The sequence below is a fragment of the Pleurodeles waltl genome, chromosome 6 (assembly GCF_031143425.1).
Source record: "Pleurodeles waltl isolate 20211129_DDA chromosome 6, aPleWal1.hap1.20221129, whole genome shotgun sequence".
Lineage (NCBI taxonomy): Eukaryota > Metazoa > Chordata > Amphibia > Caudata > Salamandridae > Pleurodeles > Pleurodeles waltl.
In genome coordinates, this window is record NC_090445.1 from 912,955,585 (window position 1) to 912,977,946 (window position 22,362).

Here is a 22,362-nt window from a genome sequence, read left to right on the forward strand (position 1 = left end):
TTCTGCTCAGCAGTAAGACAATCAGCCAAAACTACACCTTCCACAAGAGCATCTTGTTCTGTGGAAGAGAAGAGATCAGGTAGAGGATCACTGTCTTCTTCCTGTCCCTCATCAGTTGCCATGAGCAGGGTGAGATCAGCCCTGTCATAGTAGGGTTTCAGGCGGTTGACATGGAGCACCCTAAGGGGACTCCTGGCAGTGCCTAAGTCAACCAAGTAGGTGACTTCACCCTTCTTTTCAACAATTGTGTGGTGTCCACTCCATTTATCTTGGAGTGCTCTTGGGTCCACAGGCTCCAAGACCCACACTTTCTGCCCTGGTTGGTACTGAACCAAAACAGCCTTCTGATCATGCCATTGCTTCTGGAGCTCTTGGCTGGCCTGAAGGTTTTTACTGGCCTTTTTCATGTACTCAGCCATCCTTGATCTGAGGCCAAGTACATAATCCACAATATCCTGCTTAGGAGCTTTTAAAGGTTGTTCCCAACCCTCCTTTACAAGTGTGAGTGGACCCCTAACAGGGTGTCCAAAAAGAAGTTCAAAGGGGCTGAAGCCCACTCCTTTCTGGGGTACCTCCCTGTAGGCAAAAAGGAGGCATGGTAGAAGGATATCCCATCTCCTGCGGAGTTTTTCAGGGAGTCCCATAATCATGCCTTTGAGAGTTTTATTAAATCTCTCCACCAGTCCATTTGTTTGTGGATGATAGGGTGTTGTGAACTTGTAAGCTACACCACACTCCTTCCACATGGCCTTTAAGTATGCAGACATGAAATTGCTTCCTCTGTCTGATACTACTTCCTTTGGGAAGCCCACCCTGGAAAATATTCCCAGGAGGGCCTTTGCCACTGCAGGAGCTGTAGTGGTCCTTAAAGGAATAGCTTCAGGATATCTTGTGGCATGGTCCACTACCACCAAGATAAACCTATTGCCTGAAGCAGTAGGAGGGTCAAGGGGGCCAACTATGTCAACCCCTACCCTTTCAAAGGGAACCCCAACCACAGGCAGTGGGATAAGGGGTGCCTTTGGAGTGCCACCTGTCTTGCCACTGGCTTGACAGGTTTCACAGGACTTACAAAATTCCTTTGTGTCCTCAGACATCCTAGGCCAATGAAACAATGGTACCAATCTGTCCCAAGTTTTCATTTGACCCAGGTGCCCAGCTAAGGGAATGTCATGTGCCAGTGTTAGGAGGAACTTTCTGTACTCCTGAGGAATCACTAATCTCCTGGCAGCTCCAGGTTTAGGATCCCTATGCTCAGTGTACAAGAGGTTGTCCTCCCAGTAAACTCTGTGAGAGTCACTGACATCCCCATTAGCCTGTTTGACAGCTTGCTGTCTGAGACCCTCTAATGTGGGACAGGTTTGCTGTGCCACACTCAGCTCCTCCCTGGCAGGCCCCCCTTCACCCAAAAGCTCAGCAGTGTCTGCTTCCAGCTCCTCTGGTGTAGGTTCTGCACAGGGAGGGAATTCTTCTTCCTTAGAAGTAGAATTCACTGTAGAGGGAGGGATAGTAGGAAGTGGTTTGCTTCTACTAGCCCTAGCTTTAGGGAACACTTGGTCCATTGTTCCAGGATCCAAGCTTCCCTGTCCTTTTTGCTTTTTGGCCTGAGCCCTTGTCAAAGCAAAAATATGCCCTGGAATGCCCAGCATGGCTGCATGGGCCTCCAACTCCACATCTGACCAAGCTGATGTCTCCAAATCATTCCCTAATAGACAGTCTACAGGTAAATCTGAAGCTACCACAACTTTCTTTGGACCAGTTACCCCCCCCCAGTTGAGATTTACAACAGCCATGGGGTGGCTTTGTGTTATGTTGTGAGCATCGGTTACTTGGTACTGGTGTCCAAGTATGTGTTGTTCAGGGTGCACCAGTTTCTCAATCACCATTGTGACACTGGCACCTGTGTCCCTGTAGGCCTGGACCTCAACACCATTTATTAGGGTTAGTTGCTTGTACTTCTCCAAGTTATGGGGGCAAGCAACCAAAGTGGCTAAATCAATAGCCCCTTCAGAGACTAAAGTAGCCTCTGTGGTCTCCCTAATCAGACCAACCCCAACTAAATTACCAAAAGTGAGCCCAGCTACTCCCTTGGATTGGCTATTAGTAGGTTTGCTCCCACCACCACTGCTATTAGTAGGGACACTAGGTGTAGCAGTAGGGGTTGTAGTGGTAGGAGCTGTGGTGCCTTTCTTTGGACAACTGGGATCTGTTGTCCAATGGCCTTTTATTTTACATAAATAGCACCATGGTTTCTTTTCCTTGTTCTGATTAAAGGAGGATTTGGACCCATCACCCCCACCAGAGTGTTTTTGTGGGCCTGATGAAGACTCATTTTTAGATTTGTCCCCACCCTTGTCAGAAGACTTACCATCCTTCTTTTTGTCGCCATCTTTGTCACCCCCTGTATGAACTTTTCTGTTCACTCTTGTTCTGACCCATTTGTCTGCCTTCTTTCCCAATTCTTGGGGAGAGGTCAGATCAGAGTCCACCAAGTACTGGTGCAACAAATCAGACACACAATTATTAAGAATATGCTCTCTCAGGATTAAGTTATACAGGCTGTCATAATCAGTAACTTTACTGCCATGTAACCACCCCTCCAAGGCCTTCACTGCCTGGTCAATGAAATCAACCCAGTCTTGTGAAGACTCCTTTTTGGTCTCTCTGAACTTTATCCTGTACTGTTCAGTGGTTAAGCCATAACCATCCAGGAGTGCATTCTTAAGAACTTGGAAATTATTAGCATCATTTTCTTTTACAGTAAGGAGCCTATCCCTACCTTTTCCAGTAAATGATAGCCATAGGATAGCAGCCCACTGCTTTTGAGGGACATCCTGTACAGCACAGGCCCTCTCAAGTGCAGCAAACCACTTGTTAATGTCATCCCCCTCCTTATAAGGGGGAACTATCTTGTGCAGATTCCTGGAATCATGCTCTTTTGCAGGATGACTATGGGGAATACTGCTGCTGCCACCATGGGTATCTAAACCCAACTTCTGTCTTTCCTTCTCTAATTCTAAAGACTGTCTATCCAAATCCAGCTGTTGCTTCTTGAGCTTCAGTCTGGTTTGTTCCACTCTCAATCTATTGAGCTCCCTTTCTAACAATCTGTCATCAGGGTGGGTGGGAGGGACATTTCTAGATACAGAGGTATGATGGGAATGAACAGAAGGAGACCTGTCCCTTACAGAGGGCACCCTAACAGCTTGGCTACCAGTATAATGTGAGAGCACACCATCAGTATGGTGTGATTCAACCTCTGTACCAACTATGCTAGACTGTCTAGTAATGGGCAGGCTGAGAAGTTTCTTTCCTGAATCTTTTCCTGGGGGAGTCCCTGGATCAGATTGAGAACCATTAGCTACTTTTTCTACAGATTAGGCACTTATGGCCTTATCCTGTACTCTAAGCATATTAATTAACAGTTCTAAGGAAGGATTCTTCCCTACACTCAAACCTCTCTCTATGCAGAGACTCCTTGCTCCTTTCCAGCTAAGGTGATCATATGCAAGTTTGGACAGTTCAACTTTTTTTCCTGTGCCAGACATTTTTTAGAGAGAGTTAAAGTGATAGAAAAAGAGAAAAAAGTTTTCAGAACTTTTTGGAAAGACAGAAAAAAACTTTTTAAACTTTTAAGAACTTTTTGAAAGTTTAGAAGTACTTTTCAGCACTTAGAAAAGAGTGAAAAGAGGAAATGCAAAACTTTTTGGCTATGTGTATATACACTGACCTTGTTTTGTATATTTTTCTCTTATGAAAAGTACAATGACAAGAGTGGTAAGTAGTCTCAAGCACTTATCCCACCACTGCACAACCAATGTAGGAGGCTGGACTGGCTTGTAGTGAGTACCAAGGGGTACTTGCACCTTGTACCAGGCCCAGGTATCCCTTATTAGTGTATAGGGTGTCTAGCAGCTTAGGCTGATAGATAATGGTAGCTTAGCAGAGCAGCTTAGGCTGAACTAGGAGACGTGTGAAGCTACTACAGTACCACTTAGTGTCATATGCACAATATCATAAGAAAACACAATACACAGTTATACTAAAAATAAAGGTACTTTATTTTTATGACAATATGCCAAAGTATCTTAGAGTGTACCCTCAGTGAGAGGATAGGAAATATACACAAGATATATATACACAATAGCAAAAATATGCAGTATAGTCTTAGAAAACAGTGCAAACAATGTATAGTTACAGTAGGATGCAATGGGGAAACATAGGGATAGGGGCAACACAAACCATATACTCCAAAAGTGGAATGCAAACCACGAATGGACCCCAAACCTATGTGACCTTGTAGAGGGTCGCTGGGACTATTAGAAAATAGTGAGAGTTAGAAAAATAACCCTCCCCAAGACCCTGAAAAGTGAGTGCAAAGTGCACCAAAGTTCCCCTAAGGACAAAAGAGTCGTGTTAGAGGAATAATGCAGGAAAGACACAAACCAGCAATGCAACAACTGTGGATTTCCAATCTAGGGTACCTGTGGAACAAGGGGACCAAGCCCAAAAGTCACAAGCAAGTCAGAGATGGGCAGATGCCCAGGAAATGCCAGCTGCGGGTGCAAAGAAGCTTCGACTGGACAGAAGAAGCTGAGGTTTCTGCAGGAACGAAAAGGGCTAGAGACTTCCCCTTTTGTGGACGGATCCCACTTGCCTTGGAGAGTCGTGCAGAAGTGTTTTCCCACCAAAAGGACGCCAACAAGCCTTGCTACACGCAAATCGTGAGTTTGGCGTTTTTGGACGCTGCTGGGGCCCAGGAGGGACCAGGAGGTCGCAAATTGGACCTGCAGAGAGAGGGGACGTCGAGCAAGACAAAGAGCCCTCACTGAAGCAGGTAGCACCCGGAGAAGTGCCAGAAACAGGCACTACGAGGATGCGTGAAACGGTGCTCGCCGAAGTTGCACAAAGGAGTCCCACGTCGCCGGAGACCAACTTAGAAAGTCGTGCAATGCAGGTTAGAGTGCCGTGGACCCAGGCTTGGCTGTGCACGAAGGATTTCTGCCGGAAGTGCACAGGGGCCGGAGTAGCTGCAAAGTCACGGTTCCCAGCAATGCAGCCCAGCGAGGTGAGGCAAGGACTTACCTCCACCAAACTTGGGCTGAAGAGTCACTGGACTGTGGGGTTCACTTGGACAGCATCGCTGGATTCGAGGGACCTCGCTCGTCGTGCTGAGAGGAGACCCAAGGGACCGGTAATGCAGCTTTTTGGTGCCTGCGGTTGCAGGGGGAAGATTCCGTCGACCCACGGGAGATTTCTTCGGAGCTTCTGGTGCAGAGAGGAGGCAGGCTACCCCCACAGCATGCACAAGCAGGAAAACAGTCGAGAAGGCGGCAGGATCAGCGTTACAGAGTTGCAGTAGTCGTCTTTGCTACTATGTTGCAGGTTTGCAGGCTTCCAGCGCGGTCAGCGGTCGTTTCCTTATCAGAAGGTGAAGAGAGAGATGCAGAGGAACTCGGCTGAGCTCATGCATTCGTTATCTAAAGTTTCCCCAGAGACAGAGACCCTAAATAGCCAGAAAAGAGGGTTTGGCTACCTAGGAGAGAGGAAAGGCTACTAACACCTGAAGGAGCCTATCAGCAGGAGTCTCTGACGTCACCTGGTGGCACTGGCCACTCAGAGCAGTCCAGTGTGCCAGCAGCACCTCTGTTTCCAAGATGGCAGAGGTCTGGAGCACACTGGAGGAGCTCTGGACACCTCCCAGGGGAGGTGCAGGTCAGGGGAGTGGTCACTCCCCTTTCCTTTGTCCAGTTTCGCGCCAGAGCAGGGGCTAAGGGGTCCCTGAACCAGTGTAGACTGGCTTATGCAGAATTGGGCACATCTGTGCCCAACAAAGCATTTCCAGAGGCTGGGGGAGGCTACTCCTCCCCTGCCTTCACACCATTTTCCAAAGGGAGAGGGTGTCACACCCTCTCTCAGAGGAAGTTCTTTGTTCTGCCATCCTGGGCCAGGCCTGGCTGGACCCCAGGAGGGCAGCTGCCTGTCTGAGGGGTTGGCAGCAGCAGCAGCTGCAGAGAAACCCCAGGAAGGGCAGTCTGGCAGTACCAGGGTCTGTGCTACAGACCACTGGGATCATGGAATTGTACCAACAATGCCAGGATGGCATAGAGGGGGCAATTCCATGATCATAGACATGTTACATGGCCATATTCGGAGTTACCATGGTGAAGCTACATATAGGTAGTGACCTATATGTAGTGCACGCGTGTAATGGTGTCCCCGCACTCACAAAGTTCAGTGAATTGGCTCTGAACAATGTGGGGGCACCTTGGCTAGTGCCAGGGTGCCCTCACACTAAGTAACTTTGCACCTAACCTTTACCAGGTAAAGGTTAGACATATAGGTGACTTATAAGTTACTTAAGTGCAGTGTAAAATGGCTGTGAAATAACGTGGACGTTATTTCACTCAGGCTGCAGTGGCAGGCCTGTGTAAGAATTGTCAGAGCTCCCTATGGGTGGCAAAAGAAATGCTGCAGCCCATAGGGATCTCCTGGAACCCCAATACCCTGGGTACCTCAGTACCATATACTAGGGAATTATAAGGGTGTTCCAGTAAGCCAATGTAAATTGGTAAAAATGGTCACTAGCCTGTCAGTGACAATTTGGAAAGAAATGAGAGAGCATAACCACTGAGGTTCTGATTAGCAGAGCCTCAGTGAGACAGTTAGTCACTACACAGGTAACACATTCAGGCACACTTATGAGCACTGGGGCCCTGGGTTACCAGGGTCCCAGTGACACATACAACTAAAACAACATATATACAGTGAAAAATGGGGGTAACATGCCAGGCAAGATGGTACTTTCCTACAGGCCCCGCCAGCCACAGCTCAGGTGGCAAATGACCTCCACGCCATGGCCGGAGCCGCTGAACTGGGCCCTTCATCTCAAGTACCGCTGAACTGGGCCCTTCATCTCAAGTGCCGCTGAACTGGGCACCGCCGTCTCAAGCACCGCTGAACTGGGCCCTTCATCTCAAGCACCGCTGAACTGGGCACCGCCGTCTCAAGCACCGCTGAACTGGGCCCTTCATCTCAAGCACCGCTGAACTGGGCACCGCCGTCTCAAGCACCGCTGAACTGGGCACCGCCGTCTCAAGTACCGCTGGCCCATTAGCGGCAGGGGCAGGCCCGCATCTGTGTCGGGCAGGGCTGCACGAAACACTCTGGGCACCAGTCCCCCTCCAGAACCAGTGGAGACTGTTATCCACTTGAGAGACTGTGGCTTTGCACTCCCCAGGATGTAACAGTGGGCAAGCCACCCACTGTAGAGACTTGTGAGACTGTGGCTTTGCACTCCCCAGGATGGAACAGTGGGCAAGCCACCCACTGTAGAGACTTGTGAGTCTGTGGCTTTGCACTCCGCAGGATGTAACAGTGGGCAAGCCACCCACTGTAGAGACTTGTGAGACTGTGGCTTTGCACTCCCCAGGATGGAACAGTGGGCAACCCACCCACTGTAGAGACTTGAGAGACTGTGGCTTTGCACTCCCCAGGATTGAACAGTGGCCATGGAGGCCCCTCGTGGATCTGGCGTTGTGCACTCAACCGGCTGAGATGCCCCCCCTTTCTCTTCCCCCTGAGGTGCCTGTTTTATTGCTATCTGATGCCCCTGCAGTGTTCTCTCCGTCATGGTCGGGGATTGAATGTGGGCCTCACCCATGCCGTGTGCGCCCAGTGTTCCACTGACTTCAATGGAGCACTACCTGGACTACTATTCTTGGTGTAAATATTTGTTAATGGTGTATATATATTTTTGCGTCCTGGATTTTAATAGATTACATTGGTTACACTAATTTGCTTTTATCTTTGCATTCTTCCGGGGGGATTTGGAGGTGTAACTGTATTGTATGATGCTATATTGGTGTGTGTGTTGTAGTGGGTGAGGGTGGGGGTGGGGGTGTTGCATGTGTGTGTCCCTGTTTTTTCCCTCCACCTCCCATGTGTCCTAGGTGCAGTACTCACCGTTGTCTTCGCCGCCGGTGTTCGTGCTCCTGGTAGAGGAGCAAGAAGATGAGGGCTGGCATGATGTGGAGCTCAGGTTCCATGGCGTCCGGATTCCTTGTGGGGTGTGTAGAGGTGAGCGTTTTCTCTTCGGAGTCCTGTTTCCGCCGTGTTTTTGTCCGCGGTGAATCCGCCCCGGAAAAGGTGGCGGATTGGTAGGTTGTGATACTGTGGGCAGTACATTGTCCTCCGCCTGTCTGTTGGCGGTGACCGCCAAGCTGTTTGTTTGTACCGCCGTGGCGGTCGGAGTGTTAAAGTGGCTGTCTTTGTTGGCAGTTTCCGCCACGGTCTTAATTCCATTTTTTTTACCGCCAGCCTGTTGACGGTCTTACCGCCGCTTTAACACCGTCCGCCAGGGTTATATTGACCACCTTTTTCTTTTATTTCAGTTTCTGTGCGAACTTCTTCCTATATGGTCTGAGGACTTTGTGCAGAGAAGGCGAACCTCTTGCACTAGTAGGCCTTGCTGACACTTACTTCGACAGCATAACTCAAAGACAGACAGGCAAGGGCTCATTTAATACATACATTAGGCCATCAACGTGTTAGAATACACATTGTGGGAATTCACTGGCTGATGAAGCAGCCAGATCTGCAATAGTTACTGCAAGTTTAGCTGCAATTACACGTTCCTACACAAGCATCGATAAAGAAATACTGACTGCCGTAAAAGCCTTTACCAACAGCATATCCAGCAAAATATTCCTACCATTTAAGTGTCTAAAACTTTCCTTATGTATCTATTCCCAGGGTGGGTGATCGCATGATCCCCAACCATGACCGTAGGCTAGAACTAATTCAAGCAGCATATGAGGGTGTTGCTTCTGCCCATGCTCGTGTGACAGCTACAATTTCCTTGTTACAATAATGCTATTGGTGGCATGGTCTGTACTAATAGACAAAACAGTATGTCCTTAGTTTTGACATCTGCCCGTAAATTAAAGGGGGCAGTGTTAAGCGACCGCTGTAGACACCTCTCTTGGTATCCAAAAAGCCTATGCAATGTGTTTACCTGGACCATTGTGGTCCCTTAAATACTGATGGTGCGTACAAATACATTTTACTTGCTGCAGAATCTTGCTCCAGATTGCTTTAAATGTGTCCACAACAATCGGCTGATGCTTGCAATGTTAAAGATTTGGAAGTCTTTGTCAGGACATATGCAGTAGCTGCATTCCACTTGTACCAGGGCCCTGCCTTTTACTTCCAATCATGCAGGGTTATCATGGGAACTCTGGATATAGTTGTGCATTTCTCTCTCCCCTATAAGCCAGAGGGAAATTAGATAGTGGAGAAAAAGATCCACAAATTAAAGCAACCCTTAAAAGCTATAGTGTTAGGTTCAGGTTGTAGTGGGATCCATCACCTTCATGGGGTTCAGAGGGCATTAAATAATCTACCTAAAACATCTTTGGGTGGCTGCACCACACACAATGTTCTTTTTGGCATCCTGATATATGTCTCAGATCTTGAAGGTCGTAAAGCAGTGGTGGTGGAAACTCCTTTTGAAGCTCCCTTTTACATAAATTAATGTCTCAATCTCTTACAGGAACTCCAAGACTTCTGAGATGAGTGTTCGACTACACATGCTGCTGCTGTGGGAATGAGGGATACACCAGTATCTACAAATTGGATTCAAAAGCCAGGGATCCAGCCCAAGAAAAGATTGTGGTGAGAAAAGAAATCAGCTCATAATACCGTGCACCGGTGCCACTCCTTGGTATTCAGGGCACCAGAACTGTCATCTTGCCACCACTTACTGGTTGTAAAGAAAAACGCTTTGTCTCCATTGATTAAGTCAAATTGCATTTTGTGGCTGATCCTACATTGTAGGCCTCAAGTATTCCTGGATAGTAACCTTTTGCCTCCCACTACCATTCAGGAGATACCTCTCCGAGCATTAAACAACTCCAAAATTATTTCCTCTGGTCTGGGGAGGGCAGAGAATGAGCTTTTGTTGATTCCATTTATGGCTATAAGCAAAAGAAATAAACCAGATATATGTACACAGTCTTCAACTATTTCTCAAACATCAGAATTGTTTATGATGAACCACCTTTAGAGGTATATACCAGTTCCCTTTCACCTGCAGTTGCTCCTGTCTTCACACAGACTGCTTTTGGGTACTTTATTGAGATTAACAGTTTTTTTTTTTCACTGGACTCTACTGAAACTTCTCTTCATGTTATAGTTAAGCTTTTTCACTGGCCTAAATACATTTATCTGATCTGTCCATGGTCTTATTTGTGGATTACACTCACCTTGCTTGCTCTACTTCTGTAGATGGGATTTGTGATTGTTTTCTACTTGCTTATAAATGGGTATTATATTCCCTATTGTTGAACTGGTAGAAGAGGTACAGAGACCTTCTTTCTGAGCTTGAATATTATACTGTATTGAAATTGGAGGCATGTATATTAACTTCACAATTTATGGAAAAATGTATTGCTATCATCATTATACTCACTATTACCTACATAGAGCTAGTACTCGTTGTACAATTTTTTATTATACACAATGGGAACATTGTCTGACTCCACCACTGGGGAGTTCTACACCACATTCAGATACATTTATATACCTTTTTTGGTAATTATGTTATTTATCTAGAACCTTACTATTTCAAATTACCCTCAACAAAAATGAAGAAAAAGTGTTGACATTTGTTTCCCAGATAGCCATTAAGGATTATGAATATTTCAAAGACACAATTGATTTAAAATCAGTTTGGGGAATAAAAGATTGGCATGTAAGGGGCAGGGATACCTCATTTAAATCATGCATGATTCCGTTATAGATGATTGTTCTTAATGACACTATTCAGCAGACAACCTATCTAGGTTTAGCTAAAATTAAGGCAATGAATGTGCTCAGTATTCCTTCAATTGCAAAGTTTGATATTGGGCAAACCCTGGTAAATCACATAGATCAGCTCAATGATATTGTCAGAAATTATACATTTAATTCAACACCTGCAGGTCCAATGGGTAGATTATGTGGCCATTGGACACATATGGTTGTCATGCGTCTTTTATAAACTTTACCAAAGGTTTTAAAGCAAGCAGACCAGACCATTGTTATATCAAGACACAACATCTAGGGAATGTCACTACATATAGTGTAGGGAAGTTATGTCAGCAATGGTTGCAACTTTCTACCTTGTCAACTGTAAAATAACTCCTCTCTCTCCTCTCTGATGACAAGGAATGGCAAGATTTCTTATAAGATCCTAGATAACCATGCTCCAAAATATTCTTGTATGCAATATAAATTAAATATTGAAGCTCTCTCAAATGGAAGCTGCTGTTTGTGTAAGGCAAATAGACCAGACAAATTTAGAGAAAGCATGGGCAGCTGTCGATAATGGGATGAATACATTGTCACTTGCATTTACACACTTAACAACATTGTATCATCCCAAAATTATATTATACAAAATGGCATGTCATTCTGACAAGATGGACAGAGTCAACATAGATCTATAATGCAGTTGAGATGGACATTGCAGGTTCTGAAATTGAACCACTTGTCCTGGAAGCATATGAACTCGAAAGAGTTATCTAACATGCAAACAACAGATAATGGCAAAGAAGGATGCAACATACACAATGATTATTATAGAAAAGTTAGAAAAGGTGCCTTTCACAGTGGCTGAGACACCATCAATAGTGTGGTTAGTACATGGGGTTATCTCTCTACCAATTTCCATGTTTCAGTTCATATCATGTTTTGAAACATAGTCTGGTAGGCAGATTTGCAGGTTATGGGGAGAGTTTAATGCATGTGGTGTGGGAATTGCCTTTCATTTACAAATGTATAGGTGGGAAAAGGAAGGGTTTCACAGCAGTAGTGATTGTGAAACTTCTGTAAGCCACTCAGTGATTTGTAAACAGGTGTCATTGCATGGTGCCTGTAATGTGTTGGTGGCTAATTTAGCTTGTTACCTGAAGAGAATTCCCATCCCCTTGATTTCCCCAGTGTTTCAGTTACTTTCAAATGGAATTTACTTAATGTTGAATGATGAAGGCTGTTGTGGGATGAGGGCTAATGTCCCTTATGTAAATTCTGTTTCTCAAATAATGACCTGATCGGGTAACATGCTATTCCACTTGTGCATTAGATTGGATGATGAATTTGTAGCCTTCCGTTCCTACTTTTAATGTGAATTTTAACAAGCTGAAAGCACTATTGTTTCAAAAACACATGGTGCTTACATCTGCCCGTGAGACATTCCAATTGCAAGTGGCAAGGTCATCCACTGATATACAGTCACTTTTACATACCAATATTCCAAGGCACTTCATTGAACTTGTGAGCCACATTTCTTAATACTTCCAACACTCCGGGTGATGTGCACTTTTTAAAGCCATTGGATCTGGTTTTGTCACCACCTTCCAGACTATGTTCTGAGTAACTACATCATTTATACACTCATGGTTTTCAAGTGTTTTTGGATGCAATGGATGCCCCATTTCAAAGCCTTATGTTGGGGGAGCTACCGCACATCCAGCTGTATCGTGAAACCATGACACAACACTTTGGAGTTTCTTTGTTGGAGTAACTAAATGATAAATGGTCTTTGTCTTTTCAATCAGTATGGTTCTACTGCGTACAGCCTGTGTTCCACTGCATTCAGCCTTTTCAATGCGCACTGGATGAATGTCTTGCACAGCAATTGGTATTATCTATGGACATGGATCTTATGATACTCCAGTTGAGAGTTAATTTCTGGTGTTGTCCTATGAGAACACAGTTGTTCAAGATGCCTTTTATGAGCCATCCTGATATGGAAGCTGCGGCTCCAAGTATGTTTTCATCTGGCCTAACAACTGTGGGCATTGCACAGGATGCTACTTCCTTGGCGGAGGCTGTGTGCTAGAAATTGGGTCTCTAGTTGGCAGAGGTATGCACCCTGTCCAAGTAGGGACCACAGTCCTAGTCATGGTAAGTCACAACACAACTTAATTTATCCTGTGCTCACCCTCCAGTAGCTTAGCACAGAGCAGGGAGGCTTATCATAGAAGGCAATGTGTAAAATATTTGTGCAATAACTCATATGGTAACACTGTGAAAACACCACAAAACGTACTCCACACCAGTTTAAAGATAATATTTATCTGAATAAAATAATACCAAAATGACAAAAATCCAATATGTATTGGTCAAGATATCACTTTTTAAAGGTTTAGATGAGTCTCGTCGTCAAGAAGCAGTGGTTGTATCCATTTAGCACACAATCCCTGCACTGCATCAAAAATAATGAAACAGAGGGCTGCAGAGGAGGAGATGCATCGGAAAGTAAAGAGATGTGTTGGTTTTGCTACCACAGCACAGGCAATGCATCGTTTATTTCATGCAGCTAAGTGATGCATCGGTTTCTAGGAGCACAGCCTTGGTTCCTCAATGTGAAGCGGGTATTTTTGAACTACAGGGGTGATGCGTAGAAAATCCAGAATGCGTTGTGAAGAGACAACAGGCTCTGCGTCAATCCAGCAGGTGATAAGGCGCTTCTTCAGCCACAGGACAGGTGCTGCATTGACCCGGCAGGTGGTCCATCAACTTTTTTGAAGGTGTTGCATTAATTTGCCAATGCGCTGGATTTTCTTGTCTTTGCTGAGAGTCTCTCCACTCTTTGTGCCCAGGAAGACCCATCAATATGCAGATGAATGCAGATGCAGCTGAGTGTCTTATGTTTATGGCTGTCTGGGTGGAATGTGCAAGGGGAGCTTTCAAGGCACAGAGAGCAGTAACTGCAAAGAAATGCCTACTTTCTAAATGCAGCATTTCTGAAATAGTAATGTAGAATTAAATTTCACCAGTAAGTAGGATTTCTCACTACCATTCCAACCGTACCAAACATGACAAGGCTATTCCTCTCAGATCAGAAATTACCACTTAAAAGCACATATCGGAATTTCTAATGCTGGCCTATGAGAGAAGCAGGCTTCACAGTAGTGAAAAACGACTTTGAGAGTTTTTCACTACCTGGACATGTAAAACTTATAAGTACCTGTATTGCCTTTTACTTACATAGCACCCTGACCTATCAGTTACCTAGGGCCTACCTTAGGGGTGACCTATATGTAATAAAAGAAGAATTTAAGGCTTGGCAGGTAGCTTTAAATGCCAAGTCGAAGTGGCAATAAACCTGCACACACAGTCCTTGCAACGGCAGGCCTGAGACATGGTTAAGGTGCTACTTATGCGGATGGCACAATCAGTGCTGCAGGCCCCCTGGCAAGGGGAGGGTGTCATGAGGACCTCTAGAACCGAGATGGTTACCCTTTTTTGTTTTGCTTTACAGTTCATATTTTATTCATAAGTCTGCTTTTAGTGTTGTTTTTACATATGTTTACCAGCTTGCTTTTGTTGTGGGAAAAGAAGGAACAAGCTGCTTGTTTAGGTTAGCATTTGCACGACATGCAACCAGTACATTCTGTTCATGGCTACAGAACTCTAGACAAGTTATGAAAGTTTGTGTTGCCCGTTTAGGAGACAGCTTCTTACACCTAAACACTAGCATTGCATCAGAACTGTACTTTCAATACAGCATGGTTTATTATATCAACAATACACAGCCCCAGAGGGAGCAGAGGGTATTTCGGGCACAACTATCCTGGGACACATGCTTTGCAACATGCAGCTTGGCTGGTGCTGAAATACCAGACTTCTGAGGGGATTGCTATCTCCAACTCTGACTAACGCCTGACACTGTTTCCTAGTAGAGTTTGGAGCCAATCCCTTAGATTAAGCCAGGTAGAAAGGTACAACCTCTATGCTCTCAGCATAGATATAGGGTTAGGTAGAAATCTTTAGAACATCTAGTACCACATACACCATGGTTGAATTGCTTATCTTTTTTTACCGTATTTGTAATGCTGATTACTTTGCTTGGTTTCACCTGCCTAATTATCGCAGCTCACTCCCTGTATGCCTGATTGCAATTGTTTCAATACATGTGTTGAAAACTTAACTTGCATCTCTTTTGTCTTGCCTTGGCATGCATGAGTAAGAATACAAAAGGGGTTAGATCTGTTTTTACAGCTTCCATGGGGAGTCAGAGTGTCATGTTCAGGTTGCCATAATCACCTTCCACTCCAGTAAATTTGAGGTTCAGGTTAGGCACTGTGAGCTAGCCAGGAATTAGGCTGACAGTTTGGATGGACTCAGTCTCCCACACTCTGCTGTTCTGGTAAGCTTCCTGCTGCTGGAGATTTTTAGCTTCCAAAAAAGTAGATATGTTTGAATGTAGAAATCTTCATTGTGACTTTGTTCAGTGGCACTCTGATGACTACACTTTACACTTGGACACTGCTTGCAGCCTTGTCCTGCTGAACACTTTTACTCAAAATTTATTCTAAGTCCAAAGGGAAGCACAATCCACTTTTTGTATACAAACTGCGTTCCTTTGCTGTCAGCCATATTTTTTTACTTTGACCTAGTGTTGTGCCGGCATCACTTCCAGCAGCAATTCCCTCTCAAGTCCTGAGCTGGCAGGATATGTGGTTTCTACGCAATAAGGGAAAGGGAGGCTGACCACTGCTTCTTCTTGTCTGTAAACATGCCTTGTGATAGCCGCCAATGCCATCTCCCACAAGTCTATTCCTCTCCTTGAGGGGGCTGGTTAGGAGAATGCGGTCAGCATCTCCATGTTTTCAATATTACTTCTTCTTCACAGAATCTTCTAGTGAGGACTTTTGGGCTATTGAATAGCACAATCCATGAGGGCAGCTGCACCAGACTTTAGTATACCTTTCCAGTCCATCCTGGCATTTGTAACTTTCTGTGATGCACTTCCTATTCTACAAGTGTAAAAGGCAATATTTCCTTTTGCTCCTTGTGTCACAATACCTCTTTGTTCCTGTGGTTGTGTTCTTCAGTCCTGCTCCCTCCAGTGATGCCTGTGAAGTGTTCCTGAAGTTCTTCATTCTGTGTCTCCTGCTTCCCTCTGCCTTTCAGGATCCATCTTCTGGTTAGCATCAGTTTGTAGCATTTTTTTTCCATTGGGCTTTTGTTTTTTTATGCCTGCAGTCTTTTTCCTCCACTGAAACTCCTTCTGGAAGGCAGCATTGACTTAGGCAGTTTCAAGTGTTGGCGCGATTGTTGTTAATGGAAGGGGTCATCCTTTTCTTTGGCAGACCAAGACTGTTAAAACCTGGGCATCTATGTAAACTCTTAGTTGGAGATGGCTCACTAACACCCGGTCTTCAGAAAGGCCTGACACCTGGTCATGTGCAACTAGATGTCTTCCAGTTGGACTGGATTTTTGTCTATCGGTGTCGAATCATTCATTAAAATGTACTCTATTTTTTCTTAATTTTCTGTGGGATTTTTCTTGTGGGAATTTTTTTCACTTTATTACTATTTATGTGCTGCATGCTTACTAAGTTAAACCTGACTGATTTTGTGCCGAGGTACCAGAAAGTTAAGCACGGGTTAATTAAGTGACTTTTGTGGTTTACCCTGATGTAGAGAGTGGCTGTTGCTTGAACAAGGGTCATTCTCATTCAAACAAATACCCAATTTCTGACAACTTTCAACCTCTAAATAGTCCTGGAGTCTTGGCCTTTGTAGGCAATCATTTATTCGTGTTGGGTGGCTTTCTGTTTTATGTCTGCAGTGGTATAAACCCATATATTTAGTCTACCATGAAATATGTAAAATACTTGAAGTGCCTGGTAAATATATGTTTTATCTTAGTAATGAGAGCTTCAAAGCACTCTGCACAGCTTTACGGTTGTCTATTTTTCAATGATCAATCTATTGGTGAAAGACAAACAACTCTAAATATTCTAATTCCAATTAGTCTCCATTAGTAGGTGCACCTTGCATATATGAACTTTAACAAAATTCTTTCTTTTACGACTACGCGCCTGATTTACAAACATTTTGCGCTGTGTTTGCATCAAAAAAGCGACCCAAACCAGCACACTTTTTTTGTTATTTAGCACAAAATAGGATCCCGTTTCACGTTTTATATACACTCGGTGTCCTCCTAAAGAGCAAAATATCACTGGCTTGGGTTCACATTGTTAGTCAAGGGGGGGCTCCGTGGCTTCTTAAAAAGGAGACCCCCTAGAAGCTTACAATACTGACAACGTCAGCCAATGGCATTTACTTTTTATTTTGCGTATTATATTGTTACTATGACTCTCATGTCCCAGTCGAAGTAAAACTCTTGAAGACTGCCACTACTCACTCCATTACATTTTTCTTAGTGTCATTAATACCGCTTGCTTCAATAACATTTCGGTTTAAAGGGAGTTTATACATGGTAAAGTCTAATCTGAAGTATTATCCTATATTCAGTCATAGTCCAATTAGCAGTAGCAATGTGATTCTACTTTCCGCTGCTACAATAAAATTAATTGGAAGCAAAAAAAGACATAGCGCCTAAGCAAATATTACATGTGTGAGAAATTCAAGGCGTCTTTTCAGCAACAGTACATTATATAAATCATGGGTCGAATTTGAAATTTACATTTTATAAATCTGCCAGGTTATATTAAAAAAAGACTGGTAGTTTATGTAAATTTAAGCAGTGTTCAATTATTTTTATTATTTCATTTTTGTGGTGGTCAATTCTTATACTTTACTCTTTGTAAATTTGTGGGTTATACTAGTGCAAACAGATGTTGAAACAAGGAAGATTGCAGTTTCAGTAGTTTCATCTCTCTAGAAGGGCAAGTTCTATCTGCTTTGTCTATTTCATATATTGAACATTATTAAGGGACAATTTTAGTAAGAATTCACACAATGCTGTGCAGCAAGGCAAGGTGTGGTGCTGCGTGGCCTATATGAGAGGGATCTGAAGAGCAACATATTTACAGCTCTTCAAGCGCTGCCCACTTGACTTGTAGCTGCTTAGTACTAACACATGCTGTAAGGTTGCCTGCATTTTGGGCAGGATTGGGTTTGTACACAAAAGGATACCTCCCTTTACAAAATCTATCCAAAGAGGCATTTGTTTCTCTTTGTGTGCATGATGCAGAATTCATCACAGAATTCATCACACATAGAAAGTGGAAGTAAGGAGGAGAAATTAACATATTTCTCCTCTTGACACCACTCTGTGTTAGAGGGCTGATTTTGTGCACTTCCAGGTTTACGAAACTAAGGGGCATATTTATACTCTTTTTATGCTGAATTAGCGCTATTTGTTTAAGCTAATTCAGTGCAAACTTAACTCCATATTTATATTTTGGCGCTAGACATGTCTAGTGCCAAAATATTGGAGTTAAAGTCATTTTATGCCTGTGGAAAACTACCTTGAGTCAATGAGATTCAAGGGAGGCGTTCCCAGCAAAAAATGACTCATAGGCCCTAGCGCCTTATTTATCGTCCTGTGCAAAAATGGTGCAGGGGAGGGAGGCGGGCCTAAATAATGGCGCTAAGCTTAGTTAGCGCCATTATTTCACACCTGGGTCAGGGCAGGTGTTAGGGGACCTGTTGGCCCATTTCCATGGTGGAACACCATGGAATAAGCCCACAGGTGCCCTCCCCAGGGCCCAGGTATAACCCCACACACACCAAACGGACAGCGGTGGATGGAGGAACCCCATCCCAGGTAAGTAAAGGAATTTACCTTTTTTTCTTAAAGTGCCATAGGGGGGCAGAAATGGGCCCCCATACATGGCACTGGGTGAATGCATGGAAAGACCCAAGCTTCTCCCATTGAACACCCACCACTGAGAACTGTAATGCAACACTGTGCAAGCCACTGTGTTGCATTACATTTCTTTTCAAAGCCACATAAAGCCATGCAAAACAGGCCTTACATGGCTCAGTAAATCCCACATAAGCCTTTGAGTTACCCTGCATTGTCTTGGACTAAGCAAGGGTGACTTAAAGGCTTAGTAAATATGGGCCAAATTGTTTTCTCACAATGTAGAAAGTATTTCTCAAACAAAATTAAATGTGAAGAAGAACTAGAAGCTATGGCACAAGCAGGCCTCTTAGCTGTGACGCACCAAGCACTACATACAGTAACAAAGTCAGTTCTACCTAAGACGCTGTACTCTACATGTGTGGTTAATACATTAAATATTATTGACAGCAAAATACAGTAATTTGTCTACTACTTTGTAATGCATTCTCATTCTCCTAAATCGCAATCTGTGGTGCAGTGTGTCGCTCTTGAACTATATGGTAAAGGGGAGCGTGAACACTGTTCACAGCATGCTCATAGCTTCTTGTTTCCCATACCTCTCGCATCAATATTATGTCCTAAAAATAATTTCCAAGGATATAAATGTAATCCATGCAGATTAAATTAATTGGAAGTATTTTTGTAAATGATATTTAGGACATATTATTGCTATAACATAATATTCGGTCCATGGTAGTCTCATGCCATACGGTCTCTGGATATTTAATGGTTCTAACTCGCCCCTGCTCCTTACTACAAAAATTATTTTGTCCAACTTCCATTCACTACAAGGCCTAAAATGTGTAAATCAGACTCTACATGTATGTATATGTCTCTACATACATATATCCTGATACATAGACATGCTCACAAAGTCAGATTTAGGGCCTTATTACGAGGCTGGCAGTCCTAGGACCTCTAGCCTTGAGGTGGAGGTTGGTCCACCCCAACTGTGGTGGTCTGACTGCCACACTACAACCCTAGCCGGTGGGCCCTCCGGGAGACCTTTGTTCCCGCCAAGAACATTGTTCCTGGTGGGGTGATGGCATCAGAGTTGTAACGAGGCATGGTGGCACTGCACTCGGTGCTGCCTGGCTGATTACAACGCCACTTTCTGCCAGCCTTTTCATGGCAGGGACCCTATCATGAAAAGGCTGATGGAAATCCAGTGCCTGGGGCTCTCCTGCTCAGCGCCATCAGAATGTGGACTGTCTGCTTATCACTTTACTGTCTGCTTTACTGTCTGCTTTGCAGACAGTGCACATTCCGAGGCTACTGGATTGCTAGGATATTGGCCTCAGCTCCTTTAAAGGAGCAGGGGCCAATATCCTAGCACTGTTCCTGTTGGTCAGCTAGGTGGGAACATTGTAACATGCTCAGGGTTGATGCCACTGGTATGACGGTTTCATCGTTTCCACGGCTTTGGCTGTCTGCTTTAAGGACTGCTAAAGTCGTAATGAGGCCCTTAACCATAGACATGAATATGTGTAAGTTTATGTGTGTAGATGCACACATACAAATATATTTTAGAATTTTTTTGTGTTTTTCTTGCTCAAAATGTAGAGTAATGAAAATCCACATTTCACAGTTGACTCGGAAATGTGGATTTCATCGTTATATGGACTGCATCAAACGACTCTGCAAAGCTATAACCTTGTCAGGGTCAATAGGATCATGCTGAGTACAGGGCTCAGTTATACGGCATGGTTATCCAAACAAAGTGGCAAAAATGAAAATTATGTGGCACATTCTCTATCCATATTATTTGTATCCATTTACAGAAAAAAAAAACATTTTCAGTGAAATACAAATTTACTTGTGGAAAAAAAGCATGGCATTTTTTACATCAGGAGTGCGTAGAAACCTGTCATACTCACTGGATGATGTCATTAGGGATGTCATCAGTGATGTCTTCAACCATGTAATTTGAGATGTCATCCATGATGTCATCAATTATGTCAATGAACGTTGTAATTAAACATATCACAAGTAGTGTAAAATATGAGTTCATAGGAAATGCATAGTGGAGGAGCAAGCTGTAGTTTATTCAGTTAACTACAAGTGGTGAGATGCAGTGTTTTTAAGTTTAAAATGGTACATTTTAACTGACATTTTCTAATGTCTTTGAATGGAATTTTCAAAGTCTTTTTTTAAATGTAAAGTAGCATAATATTACAGTTCCTAACTATAATGATATTTTAACCCTTCGGTTTTCTCAGTGAATTTCTATGTTTTTTTTAACTTTAGGTAAAATGTCAATCACCATGTGCTGCATGGGATTGGGTGTAGAAGCTGGCCACAGGCCAGGTCTTTTACCCAACAGAGTCGCCACACAACCCCGCTTCACACATAGCCTACGCCTGTGCATAGCCTGGGGTTGGGCACAAGACCTGGTGCACCCAACACCTTTGCAGGTGCCCAGTGGCTGTATATGTCATGTAACTATGTAGCAGGTGTCATTTGAAGTAATGCAGGCCAAATGGCTTTTTCCAGGGTCAAAATACATAAAGAGGTGTTCCTTTGGCTTTATCAAGACAGGGGGCCATTGGGCCCTGGAACTCCGTGTGTTTGTGATCCATAGTCTGTGGTCTTAGTAATGAAACCTGGGGATACAAGACATATTCAGGCGTTTAAGAATCTACTCTCCCAGCAGTTTCATTCAGATCTGACAAGAATGATGAAAGTGAAACGAAGGGTCAAAAAGCTTTGCTTAGTGGCTTTGGTTCCATTTGATGGATTTTCATGAAAGAAGCTAACATGTAGCTGAGTTTAACTTGCAAACTGTATGCTCAGCTTTAGGCTGGCTGAATGGAAGGTTGGTGCATGCAGCAAACCACCACTGCACATAAGCATGCAGTATTTGTAGCAGTGGTTACCACAAAACTGAAGGCTATACAGATGGTAGGTAGCCTGAAAAATGATACAGAATAATTACTATTCACCTCAGTAACTACACACAATTACCATATATAGCTACATTGCAAGAGGTGTGCACAATTTGCATAATTTGCTTGCGCTTCAATTTATATCCCACCATGGTTGGGCTGTGCTTTCAATATCAGTAGCCTGGGCACAAAAAGAGAGATTCTCCCTAGTGGGCAGTCCTAAGGCATTACATGTATAAGAATTGAAGAGGAAGTTGGCCCAGGGAAACCAAAAGTTGAATAGAAGCCACACCAGTCTCCATTGGCAAGCTGGATGTTGAGGTTACGGCCTCCTTGCCTCCAAGCATGATGAAATATAGATAATGGGCAAGCATGAACAGGGTCCTTAAAGAGGCTCTGTAGGTTGCATGACCACTATGATGGAAATACTGGTGTCTCAAAAGAAGATGATTTCAGATCTACTCAATAGGTTTGTCAATGATGAGGTGAAGTACTACCCTGTGGATATTGTCACCTTGGAGTGTGATAAAGTGTATGGTCTAAAGAAGGTAGATGTAAGCCTTGCCATCCCAGTGGAAAGCCGGTTAGGCAATGATCTAGAAACATCTGCTTGAGCAGAAACTGAATTGAGGAACTATGCTGAAATGCTGGGTGTGGTGGAATGAGTGTGTGAGATACAAAGAGCCCGGGTAATCTATAAGCAAAGTCAGGGGAGCTTGGAGTCTGAATACTTGTCCCAGTCTCTGCTATCATGAAAAGAACAGGGGTTGTAAAAGGCTAGCCCGAATAATTCCCATAGGCTAGAAAAAGTCTGATGCAGAGGTG